This window comes from Ovis canadensis, chromosome 25 (genome assembly GCF_042477335.2).
Source record: "Ovis canadensis isolate MfBH-ARS-UI-01 breed Bighorn chromosome 25, ARS-UI_OviCan_v2, whole genome shotgun sequence".
Lineage (NCBI taxonomy): Eukaryota > Metazoa > Chordata > Mammalia > Artiodactyla > Bovidae > Ovis > Ovis canadensis.
Genome location: NC_091269.1, coordinates 32,685,052 through 32,702,538, shown reverse-complemented (window position 1 = coordinate 32,702,538; position 17,487 = coordinate 32,685,052). Strand labels below are relative to the sequence as shown.

Sequence of the window (17,487 nt, the reverse complement as noted above, 5' to 3'; positions counted from 1 at the left end):
AATGCAGTTTTGGAGACATAAGTGCTTCATTAATGTGAACTTTTTTTTTAAACACTAAAAAAGCTATTGATATTGAATATGATATGGGAGGCTCTCAATGTAATACATTAATTATATAATAACTTGAAGTCCAGTCCTACCTAGCAAATAGGCACCAGGTGATCTCTGTTAGAACAACTTTGGCGGGGCAGTTTATTTGATCTTGTAATTTTCTTATTGGCCTTGTGATTTTTCTCTCTCTTCCTTTTTGGCGTAGTGACCTCTTATTTAGTCAATTTCACAGTGAGATGATATGCCCTCTGCATTCATGAAACTGTTGTGATTTTATGAATTTGAGTTGGGTTGTAGGGCAAGGTTAAGTGTGAAATACCACTGGAGTTATGGTGAACTTGAGACTCTGCCTCCTGCTGAGCACACCCGCCACTTGTTTGTTTAGGAGTGTGGTGCTGTGGAGGACACAGGTGCTCAAAGGGCTGCCGGCCGAGTCTGGTTCTGGGTAACCTCCGACCTTGAATCTCCTACTAAGGATCACTTTCAACACTGTGGGCTTTGAGTAACCAGCCATCTCTCCTTGAATGCCCTCTTTCTTGTCATCCTATAGTCTGGCCTGGTAGAAATTACCCAGTCGTCATTTGTAATAAGGTGCCAAAGGCACAAGTCATTCCAAGTTTGTTGCTCATGTGCAGGAAGATTCTAGGAGAAAGAGACTTGTGTAGTCTTCTCTGATAATACAGCATTGGAATCCTGGACTGCAGGTAAAATTTCCAATTCATTCCTAAGATCTCTGTGTACACAATGAGATTGTTTTTCCCCCTAATAGCTAAGAGAACTTCAGTAATATAATTTTAGGTCTTCCATATTTTAGAGAATCTTGAAACAGATTTCATTCTTCTCATTTACTTTGGAGAGATACATTTAACGTTGGTTGAGTACTGAGCAAGAACTGAGCATCAATAAATAATATTATTAATAAAATCAGCTAACATCTATTTAAGCATTTACTGTGTTCCAGGCATGTACCATGTTTATGAAAATCCCATGAAATGGTTATTATTATCTTTTTGTACAAATGGAAAAACAAAAGTTTAGAGGGATTACATAACCTCTTGAGTCAGATTTGGAAGAACTTGAGTGGAAACTCTTTTTCATAAAAGCACACTGTTTCTAACAAGAGATACCCAGAACTTCCAAGTATGAGTCTAGCAATTTACTTACCCCCTTTTTATATAAAACCTGTTATTTCACTCTGAATTTTTTTCCCTTTGGTGATATATTATACTCCTAAGCAATAATTAGTTATTGAGAAAGGATTACTTTGGAGAGATTTTTGTCAGTGTTTTTCCTCTCGGCCTGAAAGCTTTGTGATGTTGGTCGCATAAGCTAGACAAACATTGTTTGAGTGAGCGTTAGGTCTACTAGGACTTAGGCTCCTTGAGGTCAGTGAGTCAGTCTGTCTTGTCTATCTTTGGCACTCAGTCACTCAGTATTATTCAGTGAATGACTCACAGCTGTTTGTACACACACACATGCACACACACACACACACACACACACGTGGGGCTTCCCAGGTGGTGCTAATGGTAAAGAACCCACCGGCCAATGCAAGAAACTTAAGAGATGGGAGTCAATCCCTGGATTGGGAAGATCCCCTGGAGGAGGGCACAGCAACCCAATCCAGTATTCTTGCCTGGGGAATCCCATGGATAGAGAAGCCTGGCAGGCTACAGCCCATAGGGTTGCGAAGAGACAGACATGACTAAAGCAACTTAGCATGCACACATACACACATATTTCATGTATACAATTACATAAGTAATTTTTTGTAAAATGGTAGATATATATTTTTCTATAAAATAACATTATATCTTTATTCAGTTATAACAAGTCATGTTTCAAAAGAGGATATAATCATGTCTCTTACACAGATATGAAATAGAGATGTATCAAAAATTTTATTTAAATCATGAATTAATGAGGAAATTAACGAGATATTTACAACCACTTAAAAACAAAATGCAAAGTATTGCACATTTATAGTCTGACAAGGATTGCTGAGATAAATTTTTTGATGCACACAGAATTGGCAAAACTTGCAATATCTATAGGGTGATAATCAACTGCTTTTCTATGATCACAATTACAATTTCTGTGGAGAGAAATTATTTGCATTGCCATTGGTTTCTACAAGCTAATTTTTGTCTTTGTAACCTTGCAAAATAGTCTAGATATAGGCAAAAAAAAAAAAAAAAAGCAGAGATTATCCAGATGGATGAGCTGGCCAGAATATCTGCTAGATTTCAAAGTCTTTTTATAATTTTTCTGTATATTCTCTCCCTTCTTCCCTCTCTCCTTCTTCCTTGTGATCATAATATCAAAGAAAGATTAACCTTGATCATAAGGTAAGCCTAGTCTCATTAGGTATGGCTTTATTATTTACTGATATGTAGCAAAAGTGTTAATTTACCACATAGGTTTTCTAGTTGGTAAAGAATCCATGTGCAATGCAGGAGACCCTGATTCGATTCCTGGGTCGGGAAGATCCCCTGGAGAAGGAATAGGCTATCCACTCCAGTACTCTTGGGTTTCCCTTGTGGCTCAGCTGGTAAAGAATTCACCTGCAATGCAGGAGACCTGGGTCCGATTCCTGGGTTGGAAAGATCCCCTGGAGAAGGAAAAGACTACCCACTTCAGTATTCTGGCCTGGAGAATTCCATGGACTATAATACAGTCCACAGAGCTGCAAAGACTCAGACACAACTGAGCGACTTGTACTTTCGCTTTCACTCTCACTTAGGTTTTCTTACTTACTTTGCAAAATCTAGAGACATAGTTTTGAATAATTACAAAATTAACTTCTCTTTGGAGGTTTTTATAAGGAATCTCAGATTGGACTTTTAATGCCTCTATTATGTGCATTCCTAAGGCAAGTAAATCAAGTTCAACAAATTCTTGCCACCTTATTTCATTTGCAGTACTTACGCATTTGTGTAAGTTCTTCTTTTATTGAAGCCCCCAAAGTAACTAGGTTCCTGGGCTGCCAGGAAATGATGGTCCTTAACCACCTATAAGGCTGGATCCTGTAAACTAGATAGCAGGGCAGTTATCCCAAGAGCTCTTTGTAGGTATTGCCTCCATAATAAAGCCACTTCAGTTCCTACCTGATCCAAGAAGCATCATTCTCAATATGACATTCTAGGCAAGATGTTATTTAGGTAGTAGATTTCTCCAATTATATTCTGGTAAAAAGGAATACATTATTATTGAATATATAAGATAACCCTTTTGCCATTGAAAGTTAAGGGCATTTGGTATGAGTTTCTGAACTGTGGGAGTCAGTAAGACTCAAATATCATTTTAAAATATTTCAGCTTATATAAAAATGGTTTTTAAATGTAGATTTTATTGTTGTTCAGGTATAAGGAAGCCTGTAGAACAGACCATGACTGCCATTTGGAAAGGTTCCTATTCGTAGTTCTTAAGGAGACAGGCATGCTGTGTCATGCCAAGCCATGTAGGAAAGCACCAAAATTGGTCAAGAGGAAGACGGTGCAAGGGGACAGCTTGGGCAGGAGACTTTATTATTGTTTTTATTGGAAAAACAAGGCAAGGCAGCGTAAGCAATCTTGAAACTGGCTGATTTGGATGATTTCAGTGGACTCCGAGGTATAGGAATTCTTTCTAGTGGTCTGGTACCGGGCCCTGGGATACTTAGGACAGAGGAATATTACTTCTTGGAACACATGAAGCAGATAGAAGAGGTCGTTGAGAGTATGAACTCTGGATGGTCAGTTTGAATATGAAAGGCATGCTCCAGGGCAACTCACTTGTTATGCTTGCTCTACCTAAGAATTGGTAAGCCCTGGGAGAGAAAGTCTTTCCCCAGTCACTGTGGCCTGAAATGCCAGAGCACACCTGTGGTGGATTCATGTCAATGTATGGCAAAACCAATACAGTATTATAAAGTAAAATAAAGTAAAAATAAAAAGTTAAAAAAAAAAAGAATACAGAAAATAATCGAAAACAGTTCATACAGTTCAGTTCAGTTCAGTCACACAGTCGTGTCCCATTCTTTGCGACCCCGTGGATTGCAGCACGCCAGGCTTCCCTGTCTATCACCAACTCCCAGAGCTTGCTCAAACTCATGTCAATCGAGTCAGTAATGCCATCCAACCATCTCTACCTCTGTTGTCCCATTATTCTCCTGCCTTCAATCTTTCCCAGCATCAGAGTCTTTTCCAATGAGTCACCTCTTCGCATCAGGTGGCCAAAGTATTAGAGTTTCAGCTTCAGCATCAGTCTTTCCAATGAATATTCAGGACTGATTTCCTTTAGGATTGACTGGTTGGAATTCCTTGCAGTCCAAGGGACTCCCAAGAATCTTCTCCAACACCACAGTTCAAAACATCAATTCTTTGGCACTAGGCTTTTTTTATGGTCCAACTCTCACATCCATACATGACGACTGGAAAAACTGTAGCTTTGACTATATAGACCTTTGTTGGCAAACTAATGTCTCTGCTTTTTAATATGCTGTTTAGGTTGGTCATAGCTTTGCTTCCAAGGAGCAAACTTCTTTTAATTTCATGGCTGCAGTCACCATCTGCAGTGATTTTGGAGCGCCCCCCCCCCCCCGCCAAAATAAAGTCTCTCACTGTTTTCATTGTTTCTCCATCGATTTTCCATGAAGTGATGGGACCAGACACCATGATCTTAGTTTTCTGAATATTGAGTTTTAAGCCAACTTTTTGACTCTCCTCTTTCACTTTCGTCAAGAGGCTCTTTAGTTCTTTGCTTTCTGCCGTTAAGTGTGGTGTCATCTGCATGTCTGAGGTTATTGATATTTTTCCCAGCAATCTTAATTCCAGCTTGTGCTTCATCCAGTCCAGCATTTCTCATCAACAGAAAATTGAATTAAAGATTTACTGAGCATGGCCCCGCCCATCAGAACAAGACCCCAGTGTCTCCATCAGGAAACTTCCATAAGCTTCTTATCCTTATCTGTCAGAGGGCAGACACAATGAAAACCACAATCACAGAAAACTAATCAAACTGATCACATGGAGTACAGCCTTGTCTAACTCAGTGAAACTATGAGCCATGCTGAGTAGGGTCACCCAAGATCAACTGGTCATGGTGGAGAGTTCTGACAAAACATGGTCCACTGGAGAAGGGAATGGCAAACCACTTCAGTATTCTTGCCTTGAGAACCCCATGAAGAATGACAAGGCAAAAGGATAGGACACTGAAAGATGAACTCCCCAAGTTGGTAGGTGCCCAGTATGCTACTGGAGATGAGTAGAGAAATAACTCCAGAAAGAATGAGGAGATGGAGCCAAAGTAAAAAAAGCACCTAGTTGTGGATGTGACTGGTGATGGAAGTAAAGTCTGATGCTGTACACAACAATATTGCATAGGAACCTGGAATGTTATGTCCATGAATCAGGGTAAACTGGAAGTGGTCAAACAGGCGATGGCAGGAGTGAACATCAATATTTTAGGAATCAGTGAACTAAACTGGACTGGAATGGATGAATTTAATTCAGAGGACCATTATATTTACTACTGTGGGCAAGAATCCCTTAGAAGAAATGGAGTAACCATCATAGTCAACAAAAGAGTCCGAAATGCAGTACTTGGATGGAATCTCAAAAATGACAGAATGGTCTCTGGTTCCAAGGCAAACCATTCAATATCACAGTAATGCAAATCCATTCCCCAACCCATAATGCTAAAAAAGCTGAAGTTGAGCAGTTCTGTGAAGACCTACAAGACCTTTTAGAACTAACACCCCCAAAAGACATCCTTTTCATCATAGGGGACTGGAATGCAAAAGTAGGAAGTCAAGAAATACCTGGAGTAACAGGTAAGTTTGGCCTTGGAGTACCAAATTGAAGCAAGGCAAAGGCTAACAGAGTTTTCTCAGGAGAACACACTGATGACAGCAAACACTCTCTTCCAGCAGCACAAGAGACTGCTCTACACATGAACATGACCAGATGGTCAATACCGAAATCAGATTGATTATATTTTTTGCAGCCAAAGATGGAGACGTTCTATACAATCAGCAAAATAAGACCAGGAGCTGACTCTGGCTAGGATCATGAACTCCTTATTGCCAAATTCAGACTTAAATTGAAGAAAGCAGGGAAAACCACTAGACCATTCAGGTATGACCTAAATCAAATCCGTTAAGATTATACAGTGGAAGTGGCAAATAGATTCAAGGGATTAGATCAGATAGACAGAGTGCCTGACGACTGTGGACGGAAGTTCGTGACATTGCACAGGAGGCAGTGATCAAGACCATCTGCAAGGAAAAGAAATACAAAATTGCAAAATGGTTGTCTGAGGAGGCCTTACAAATAGCTGAGGAAAGAAAAGTGAAGGGCAAAGGAGAAAAGGAAAGAATATACCCATCGGAATGCAGAGTTCCAAAGAATAGCAAGGAGAGATAAGAAAGCCTTCCTCAGTGATCAATGCAAAGAAACAGAGGAAAACAATAAAATGAGAAAGACTAGAGATATGTTCAAGAAGATTAGAGATACCAAGGGAACATTTTATGCAAAGATAGGCACAATAAAATTCACACAAGAATCTTCTAAATTGTATCAGAAAAAAGTAGTTGAAGCATAAAGAGAAGGGACTTTCTTATAGATCCAGAAGATAGACCATTTAAACAACAATATTTCAGGGGACTTACCTAGCAGACCAGCGGTTAAGACTCTGTGTTTCCAATGCAGGTGTCACAGGTATGATCTCTGGTCGGGGAACTAAGATCCCACATCCCTACAAGTGTGGCCAAATAAATAAATAAATAGCCTATTCCCAAACTCCTTAAAACAATGACAACAACAATAACAACAGTAAAGCAATATTGTAAAATTTCACTTTTCAGTCCATTTAGTATGGACTCTAATTAATTCTTGTTCCACTTGATCCTGGGTTAGCAGTAGCATGAAATTGTCTGCTTCTGGCCTAAAATTCTGACTCAGCCCACTGGTGCCATTAAACGCCTATATCCAAGAGTCTGTTCTTTGAAATATCAATTATTTAAAATATCTGGGCTTTTACCATGGGACTCTTGAGAGTATTCTTTGCTGAAGACACAAACCCTGGCCTGAACCTGATAATAGAACTTTCAGGCAAGTAGCTGAGGAAAACAAATAGCTGTAGCTGATAGAAACTGAAAGTGATCTTGGTTAATTTACTGCTAGTAATTTGCAAAAGTGAAAAGTCTGATGACAGTTTATAATAAATGTGATGCATAATGTGACATGGAAAGCAAGGTAATAAAATCATTCCCCTTAAGTTAGCAAGTTTCAAAATATAATAAATAAAGCTATTTAAAAAAAAAGAAGTCAGAGTTTACTTCTGATTTTACAAAAATGGAGGAATAGGATACTTACCTTGAAATATAGCATAATAATACTATTAGAAGATGTCAAGAATATCAAGTAAAAAATTCATTAAGTCTGGTGTGGATGTTAGACATCTGCATTATTATTAAACTCCACAGACAAGTCTGTTGTACATCCCTGATTGAAAACCACTGACCATGATGTTGCTGAATTAAAGAAATGACTGTGGTCAAGTCTATGTTTTATTATTATTATTTTTAAAATTTTTATTTTTACTTTATTTTACTTTACAATACTGTATTGGTTTTGCCATACATTGACATGAATCCGCCATGGGTGTACATGTGTTCCCAATCCTGAATCCCCCTCCCACCTCCTAGTCACAATTATCACTGATAACATTAAGAGTATTGCTATCTAATATCATCAGGTGAAGCTCCACAAGATTGGAGCAAATATACAAGAGTTTGATAGAGCAATGCATTTCATAAGAGTTTTGATCAAAGGGTGAATGACCCATCAACTGCATTCAGAATCCACTGTGATAGAGAGAGTAGTTCTGTTCATAAAGCTGGCGTTTATTTGGGGAATTTGAGCTTATGCTACACATCCTGCTTGATGCTTGTTGACATCAAAGCACAGTTCTAGGTGGTCTGTTATGAGAGCATAATTCCCCAAAAGTACCTGTGAAGAACTGTTGGATACAACTTTCATAACTTAGAAGCAATCCTCTTTGAAGCTGAAGGTTTAGCTGTTACCATTATGGGTTCTCTTGTCATAATGTTCGTATTCAGGACCCCAAAGTGGATCTTAAGTCTGATTCTAATTATGTTGGGAATGAGGGTATGGGCGGAGGAGAAAAGGTCAGATAACCATTGAAAATTTTGCTCATTGTTACATTTCTGATCAACCTCAAAGTCGGAATCAGAAATTCCACTTATAGAGGGTCGATTTCAGTCTAACTTAGGAACTTTCCTTTAATTTCTGGAGTATCAGAATCTGACGTTTTGTGTGTATGTCTGAATGTGACTCCAGTTTGGCATTCACTATGAATGATTTAAAAGAGAAGGGCTTTTAGGTGTATTTGCTGATCCAGCAAAAGTCAGGAACCAGGAAGGCAATTCAAGAATGTCCTCAAATAAATTAAGATATTTAGTATCTCAGCATAATAAAAGTCATTTGTGACAAAGCCACAGCCAACAGAATACTAAAAAGTGAAAAAAGCTGAAAGCTTTCCCACTGAATTATGGAACAAGACAAAGATGTCCAGTCTTACCACTTGTATTCAATGTAGTTGTGGAAGTAATAGTCACAGCAATCAGACAAGAAAAAGAAATAAAATTATCCAAGTTGGAAGGGAAGAGGTAAAATTATCATTATATGCAAATGACATGATATTCTATATACGCATGCATGTTCAGTCACTAAGTCAGGTCTGACTCTTTGCAGCCCCATGGACTGTAGCCCATCAGGCTCCTCTGTCCCTGGGAATTCCCAGGCAAGAATACTAGAGTGGGTTGCCATTTCCTTCTCTAGGGGATCTTCCCAACCCAGGGTTTGAACCCATGTCTTCTGCATTGGCAGGCAGGTTCTTTACCACTGAGTCATCAGGGAAGCCCAGGATTCTGTATAGAATACCCTAAAATTGCCACACAAATACTATTAGAACTGATAAATGAACTCAGCAAGACAGCAGGATACAAGATTCATATACCCAAATCTGTTGCATTTCTTTACACTAACAATGAAATATGCAAAAGTAAAAAAAAAAATCATTTAAAATCACATTAAAAATACTTTGGAATAAGTCTAACCAAGGAGGTGAAAGACTTAGACACTGAAAACTATAAAACATTCATATAGAAAATCAAAGATGGAAATGGAAAGATGGAAAGATATCCCATGCTCTTAGATTAGAAAAATTAATATTGTTAAAATGGACTTACTCCCCAAAGCAACTGACAAATTTAAAGTGATTCCTATCAAATTGAGTAACATTTTTCACAGAATGAGAACAAATAATCCTAAGGATTTTATGGAACCACAGAAGACCCAGAATTGCCAAAGCAATCCTGAGAAAAGAGAACAAAGCTAGAGTCATAACTCTTCCAGACTTAAGACAGTACTGCAAAGCTACAGTAATCGAGTGAAGTGAAAGTTGCTCAGTCATGTCCAACTATTTGCAACCCCATGGGACTATACAGTCCATGGAACTCTCCAGGCCAGAATACCAGAGTGGATAGCTATTCCCTTCTCCAGGGGATCTTCCCAATCCAGGGATCGAACTCAGGTCTCCTGCATTGCAGGTGGATTCTTTACACCAGCTGAGCCACAAGGAAAGCCCAAGAGTACTGGAGTGGGTAGCCTATCCCTTCTCCAGCAGATCTTCCCTACCCAGGAATCAAACCGAGGTCTCCTGCATTACAGGCAGATTCTTTACCAGCTGAGCTACCAGGGAATCCCCCAACACTAATCAAAATGGGGCGGTATTGGCACAAAACCAGACATATGGATGAGAATAGCGAGCCCGTAAATAAACCCACTTCCCTATGGTTAATTGATCTTTGACAAAGGAGGCAAGAATATACAATAGAGAAAAGACTGTTTGGCAAGTGGTGTTGGGAAAGCTAGACAGCTGCCTGTAAATCAGTGAAGTTGGAACACTCCCTCACACCATATACAAAAATAAAGTCAAACTGACTTAAAGGTTTAAATATAAGACATGACACCATGACACCATTAAACTCCTAGAAGGGAACATAGGCAAAATATGTTTTGATGTAAATTGTAGCAGTGTTTTCTTAGATCAGTCTCCCAAGACAATAAAAATAAAAGGAAAAATAAATGGGACCTAATCAAACGTAAAAGCTTTTGCACAACAAAGGAAACCATAAACAAAACAGACAGACAACCTATGGACTGGGAGAAAATATTGGAAATGATGCGACCAACGAAGGATTAATTTTGAAAATATATAAACTACTCATGCAACTCAGTATCAAAAAACAACTCGATCAAAAACCCTAACCCTAACCTTAACCCTAACCCTAATTGAGACTGGGCAGAAGACCTCAATAGACATTTATCCAGAGAAATCATACAGATAGCTAATACGCTGATGAAAAGATGCTCAACATTGCTTGTTATTAGAGAATGCTTGTCTTTCTTAGAGGGCTTTGTGAAAGAATGGCTTGAGAAAGACCGTTTGATGACATGTCTCCTGAAGGGTCAAGTTTTACTGATGCTGATATTAGACTTTATTGATATGGTGAACTTGAAGTTAAAACAGAACTTAAGAGTCTGTGCTAAGCAGAAACTCTTCATCAGAGTAGAATCAAGTTAGTTTGCTATCCTGTGGAATGTCATATTAAATAGCAATCACCCTTTCTAGGAAGGAGAACTAATTGAAGGCAATACAGTATATATATTGTAATATATTGTGAAAAAGTACACAAAAAGTGACAAGTGGGTGAAGAGGGTGAAGGTGGTCAAAGTCAAATTTGACTTTGAAACAGATTTCTAGATATAAGTCCTGGGAATGTCATGTACAGTGAGGTGACTAGTTAATAGTACTGTGTTGTAGATTTGAAAGTTGCTAAGAGCAGAGTTCTTAAAAATTCTCATCACAAGAGAAAAAAATTGGTAGCTGTGTGTAGTGATGAATGTTAACTAGACTTATTTTGGTTATCATTTTGCAAAATACACATATCTCAATTCATTGTTATAATGTTATATCAGTTATATTTCAGTAAAAAGTATGTGTGCCTCATCTCATGATTAACAATGAACTCTGGAGGTTTCTTTTATCTCTTTCCTTTAGAATATTTTGGTAATTCTTTATCTTGGTAAACCTTGAAATTGACTATGAGATGACCCCTTTCCCCACCAGCACACATACTTTCTACTTTTTGTGTGATCAGCCATCTAGATCAGTCTTTCCTGTTTTTAGTACAATTTGTATCATTTTCTACAACCATTTGTCTCATATTAATTTTTCATATTCACACTTTCCTGATTACCCAGGAAAAAATGTAGAAACCTACTGTTTAATTAAAAATTCTTATTTGTTGACATTCCTCTACTTATTAAATTAACATCTCCTAATTAGGAGTTTAGAATTAACATATGCACACTATATATAAAATAGAAAATCAGCAAAGACATACTTTATAGCATAGGGAACTCTACTCAGCATTCTGTAATAACCTAAATGGAAACAGAATCTGTGAAAGAACAGATATATGTGTGTGTGTGTATATATATATATATGTATATGTATGTGTGTGTGTATATATATATATATATATATATATATAACTGAATCACTTTGCTGTACACCTGAAACTAACACAATGTTGTAAATCAATGATACTCCAGGAAAAAGTAAAAATTAGGAAATTCCTTGGTGGTACAGTGGTTAGGACTCAGTGTTTCACTCCCAGGGCCTGGGTTCAGTCCCTGGTTGGGGAACTAAGATCCCTCAAACCACATGAAACCATGCGGTATGGTGGAAAGGAAAAATAGGCAAACAAAAACAAGTAAATGCATTTTATTATTATTCCAAAAAAATAAAATGAGCTTATCTTGGTTTTTAAAAGACAATATATTTTATATGTTGTAATGCATTGTGAGAAATTAAAATCAATTCTGTATTGCTGTAGTGCTAATCACTAGTAGCCTGGTTTGGGGATGATTAGATTTGACTAACAGAACCAACTTCTTGTATTGGACCTCATAAGGGTGCAAAGGGCATTTAGAGTTGGCATTGGTAGATCAGGTCTAACCATCTTCACTTCCTTCCAGCTGGGTCCAGACTATGCACAATCCTTCTGTCCTCCCTCTGATGGCTATTTTAGCAGAAGACAAAAAGTAGGAGGCTATAGTTTTCTGCAGTGAGCTGTGTGCTGTGATCATGCTGCTAATCCACTTCCTTGGGGAAACGAGCTGTTGGGTCTGGTACACATCAGTATTAGATTTCTTCCACTTATCTCTAGTTGATGTGTTATTAGGCTGGAAAAGGATCCAGATCTGATTGTGAAAACTACATTTTTATCTTTCTGTAGAAAGGAACCCCCCCTCCAAAAAAAAAAAAAAAAGATTTTAAGGCAGAATAGCTTAACTTTGAAGTATTTATTACATTTCTGTTTTGGGAGAGTATAGCCCTTATTCTTTCTGTGTTAGACTCTGAATTAACAGAAAGACAATAGTTAATTCTGAATAATTTTTTTTAACCCAAAAAAGAAGGAAAGTTCTATTTCCAATATACTACTGAACCGCTGAGCTAGTGCAAATGATAAAAGCAAGAAAACCTGTACAACTGATTGACTTTGAAATTGAGAGCCCTGGAAAGCTAAAATGAATTTTGGTAGAATTTCACTTATTTTTCAGTAAAAGGAAGACTTTTAAGTTCTGAGTATGCCTTTGAAGGCTTGCTTTTTGCACTGTCAAAAGTGTGAATTCACTATGATTCTAACAATTGGTCTTAGTTAGATAATTGTTTTGACACGTTAGTTTGTGATGCATTATTTCTCTTGACTGGTTTTGCAGCTCCAGTGTAAAGGTTTTACTTCAGTTCCTGTTGAGGTATGGATTTGGGGGAAGACTTGTTACTGGCCTGGATGAAATATGGTCCTCTGGATTTTTTTCCAGGTTCGCCATCACTCCTCCAAGAGTAAAATGGTTGAGATTCATGGAGGATACAGTGTAGAGAAATTCAGGGTCCTTGAAAGTGAGGTCATTTGAGTCAATGTTTGGATTTACTTGTTTCTCATGGTGTATCTGATTCTGATACTCCTCTTGAAATAGCAGCCAACCTGTTATTAGTAATTAAGCTGATGAAGAAAGATATTTTTAGGAAGGAATCTGAATGTCTGTAATATAAACTTTATTCCTTTTTTCCAAATAAGGAAATATAATTCAGCTTAATACTAACATGAAGGAATCTTAAAATTAGATAATGTGCCTTGTTTGCCTGGAAACTGAATCTCAGAAGTTAAAAAAATTGTCACTAAGAGGGAGTCTGTGTTCATATAACTGGTTTGAGACAATGGGGCATTTGAAATGTTAGCATTGTAGTGCCCAAGGCCACATTATCTAATTAATATTCCACCTATGATGGAAGTTACAGAGCTTAAATGGGCCTCCCTGATAGCTCAGTTGGTAAAGAATCCGTCTGCAATGCAGGAGACCCCGGTTCGATTCCTGGGTCAGGAAGAACCCCTGGAGAAGGGATAGGCTACCCACTCCAGTATTCTTGGGCTTCCCTTGTGGCTCAGCTGGTGAAGAATCCACCTGCAATGCGGGAGACCTGGGTTCAATCCCTGGGTTGGGAAGATCCCCTGGAGAAGGAAAAGGCTACCCACTCCAGTATTCTGGCCTAGAAAATTCCATGGATGGTATAGTCCATTATCTAATTGACATTCCACCTATGATGGAAGTTACAGAAGAATTTCCCTTAAAAAAGCATGAACAAGATGGTATTGATGGTATTGATTCTTCTGAATATAGCAATGGGAGATGGCAAAGACTGGTCTCTACTTACATGCTACCTACACTGTTTAGCAGATGTACAGGTGGCTGCTATATAGGATGGTTCTTAAGTTTGTTTATCTTCTTCTTCTGCATCCTTTGCTTAGATAAATAAATTCTGGTTTAAAGAATCTCTAATTTCCCTATGTAGTTCCAAAGATGGTCTCTGACATGATACGTGTAGCCCTATATTTTCAGCCCATAGTCAAAGCCTATCAACATATAGAAAGGGGAGAAAAGTATCCATGGGACGCCCTCCATGGGGTTCCAAGCCTTGCTCCCTCTACTATGGAGAATTTTCCTTTACTAACTTGCAGAGCTAAATAATTGAATGGCAGTATAGTGAGGTGGTAGAAAGCATGGCCTATAGTTCCTAATGGATATGGGTTCAAATGCCTTCTCAGTCATTTACTTTCTGTTTGACTTTAAACATCTACTTACTAGGTCATTTGTTTATTTTTCCATCAATAAGCAGAGACAATAATTTGTAGTTATCATAAGAGTTTGTTGAGAATTAAAAGTGATAAAGATTTAACCTTAACTGTTCAGCAAGTTTTAGGGCTCTAAAGAGAATGTTTCTTAGACTCATTTGGCTGGATATATACTAAAACTTCAATAATTGCATATCTCCTGAGTGAAGCTAGGCTGGGCTCTGCTGCAATAACAAATAATCCCAAACCTTAGAAGTTTAAACCAACAGAAGTGCATCTCTTACACATGTTTTATATCCATCGTTAGTTACCAGGAAGTGTGTTCATGGAGGTTGATTAAGGACTTTAAACAAACAGTGACAATCTCGAATGTGCTGGTTTTGAATTAGAGAGAGAAGAGAGCTCTAGAGGATTTTGAACCAATGATTAGGAGATTTAGGCCTGAAGCCGCACACAATATTCTCTACTAATTGGCCAGAGCTGGTCATATATCCCCCTATAACCACACTTTATAGCATAGGACAAGGCAGTCTAATCTGACAGTGTGTCCCTAGGGGAAGAATGAAATCCTGGCCAGCAGCACTAATGACTTCCATATCTCTTTTCCAAGTAGCATATAACCTACAGCAAGAAGAAGTTAATTGGTCTTTTTCTCTTCCAGTTCTTCAAAATACTGGTGTATTAATATTCTTCATGTCAAGGACTAGAAGAAGGAAGAGAGTGTTAATTAGGCTAATTCACCAAAAGAGATACATGGCGTTATATTATTGTTTCTTATAGGAACTGCAGTTTTATATAAGCACCCCTTCCTTTCATTATGTATGTATGTATGTATTTGGCTGTGCTGAGTCTTCACTGCTGCTCAGGCTTTCTCTAGTTGTGGTCAGCAGGGGCTGCTCTTGGTTGTGGAGCATGGGCCTCCCATTGCGATGGCCTCTCTTGTTACTGAGCTCAGGCTCTAGGTGCCTGGGTTTCAGTGGTTGCAGCATGCAGGCTCAGTAGTTGCAGCACAGGGGCTCCTTACTTGTGGCTCGCAGGCCCTTGAACATGCAGGTTTCAGTAGTTGCAACACATGGGCTCAGTAGTTGCAGTTAACCAGCTCTAGAGTACAGGCTCAGCAGCTGCAGCACATGGGCCCACTTGCTCTGTGGCATATGGAATCCTCCTAGACCAGGGATTGAACCCGCATCCCCCTGCATTGGCCGGCAGACTTCCCATCCACTGCATTACCAGGGAAGTCCCACATACCTTCCTTTAAATACCTGCTTCATTCTCATCTGGAAAAAAGAAGTAGGTTTAGTTATTGTTTTTTCCTCTATTTGCCAAATGAAATTTCAGAGATCATCAGATATATTTTATCTAGGAATAATTGTGGTTTTATTTTTGCCAGAAGATTGTAGTGACTTTGGGTGATACTAGCTAAACCTATGGTACTGTGATGGGGAGGCATTTAAAAATATAATCCCGAAATAATCCTTCATATAGAAAGTGGATTTGACAATTGGAATATTGTCAGCTGTGGGTGCTGGGTTTCTGCATGCTCACAGATATGCAAATTTCCATCCTCTTGTACTTGGTGATATTTACCCAAGAGCAGGGTGTTCTTTAGGCAAAGAAAACAGCTTAGTGAGGACTTAGACAGCCTGCTTTGGAGCTTGGAAGGGAAGCTGTTTGGGAAGTCTGGAGAGCAGAAACATAATGAGCTGACATTTCAGGGAACTAGGAATTGCCAATCTAAACTTTATCAAACATCATTAAATATCACTTTGGGACTGAGACATAACATATCAACCTCAAGCCTGCAATTTTAGGTTCCATATTTTGCAAGAGATGTAGTTGCCAGATAGAATATGAGATACTTGGTTAAATTTGAATTTCCAATAATACAGTGAATAATTTTGTAGTATTAAGTATGTCCCATGTAGATAATGCTTTGAACAGGAATTTGTGCAAGCAGTTATCTACATGGAGTATACTTATACAACAATATTATTCATTGTGTATCTGAAATTCAAACTTAACTGGACATTAAGTGTTTTCATTTACTAATACAGTGACTGTATTAAGAATGAGTGGGGTGAACGTTTAACCTTGCTCACCTCTTCCAAGGTAGAAGTAGCTAGTTGCTATATGTAGGCTGAGAGTATCAGGATTAATTTTTTTGTTTTTAGTTTGATCCTTCTAGGATAGTTAAAACAAGCAAAGGAAGGGAACTCAGCAGCTTGTCTACATTTTGAGACTTATTGCTGTATTTATTTCACATCTCCAGCTATTTTCCGGCTATTTTGAAGCATTCTGGAAAAAGCAGTCCCCTTTCTTGGGATGATACAGTCTTAAAAACCAGATGGAAATGCAAAAGAGTTTGAGAAGTCTGCCCTGGAAGCCTGCAGACTATCTCACTGGACCCTCCTTGATGAGCAGTGACTGTCATCAAGTCAATAGGAAGGCTGACCTTGAGCCTGTTTCCATATTAAAATGATCAAAACCAGCATGACTGATGTCAGTTGCAGACAGATCAGTAGCACTGTGTTTTGAGCATTAATCCTACTGGAGATAAGCAACCAGACAGAGGACTGCTGCCTTGAATATTGCTGCTCTAGACTGAGGCTTCCTTTGGAGGAGGAAATGGCAATCCACTCCAGTATTCTTGCCTGGAGAATCCCATGGACAGAGAAGTCTAGTAGGTTACAGTCCACGGGGTCGCAGAGTCGGACACGACTGAGTGACTTCACCTTCACCTTCACCTTCAGACTGAGGCTAGTGCCGTGTGTAAGAATGGCTTTCCTGTCTAAGCATTTCTTCATTATGTAATTGGCTGACTCTAGCAGAGGTAACTGGTGATCTTTGAGTCGTGATGGCACTTGGCCTTCCCACCCAACCAAACCCTGCTTGGTTTTGTTATAAATCTTTTTTTCTTTCTTTCTTTTTTTTTTTAATAGCTGAGCCCTCTGCAGTGTTTACTGTTTGATAAGTTGTAAGCCACAGTTAAGGGATTTCTTGCAGGAATGTGAATGTTCAACTCTGCTTCTTTTGTTCCTAAACCTGGTGAACTATGGTATAATGATTGCTTGTCTTTGTCATGTTACCGTGAGCCAGGGAAATTTCCAGTAGAAAAGGCCATCCTCGTGTTAGATTTTCACTTTTCAGCTGAAACTAACATTAAATGATCA

The 17,487-nt window shown here is 38.5% G+C and overlaps 1 protein-coding gene across 13 annotated transcripts in view; it reads left to right on the top strand.

Annotated features, from left to right (window-relative positions):
• Positions 1-17,487, top strand: part of FAM13C (family with sequence similarity 13 member C) — a 136,315-nt gene that overhangs the window by 14,293 nt on the left and 104,535 nt on the right. The window lies entirely within an intron of this gene.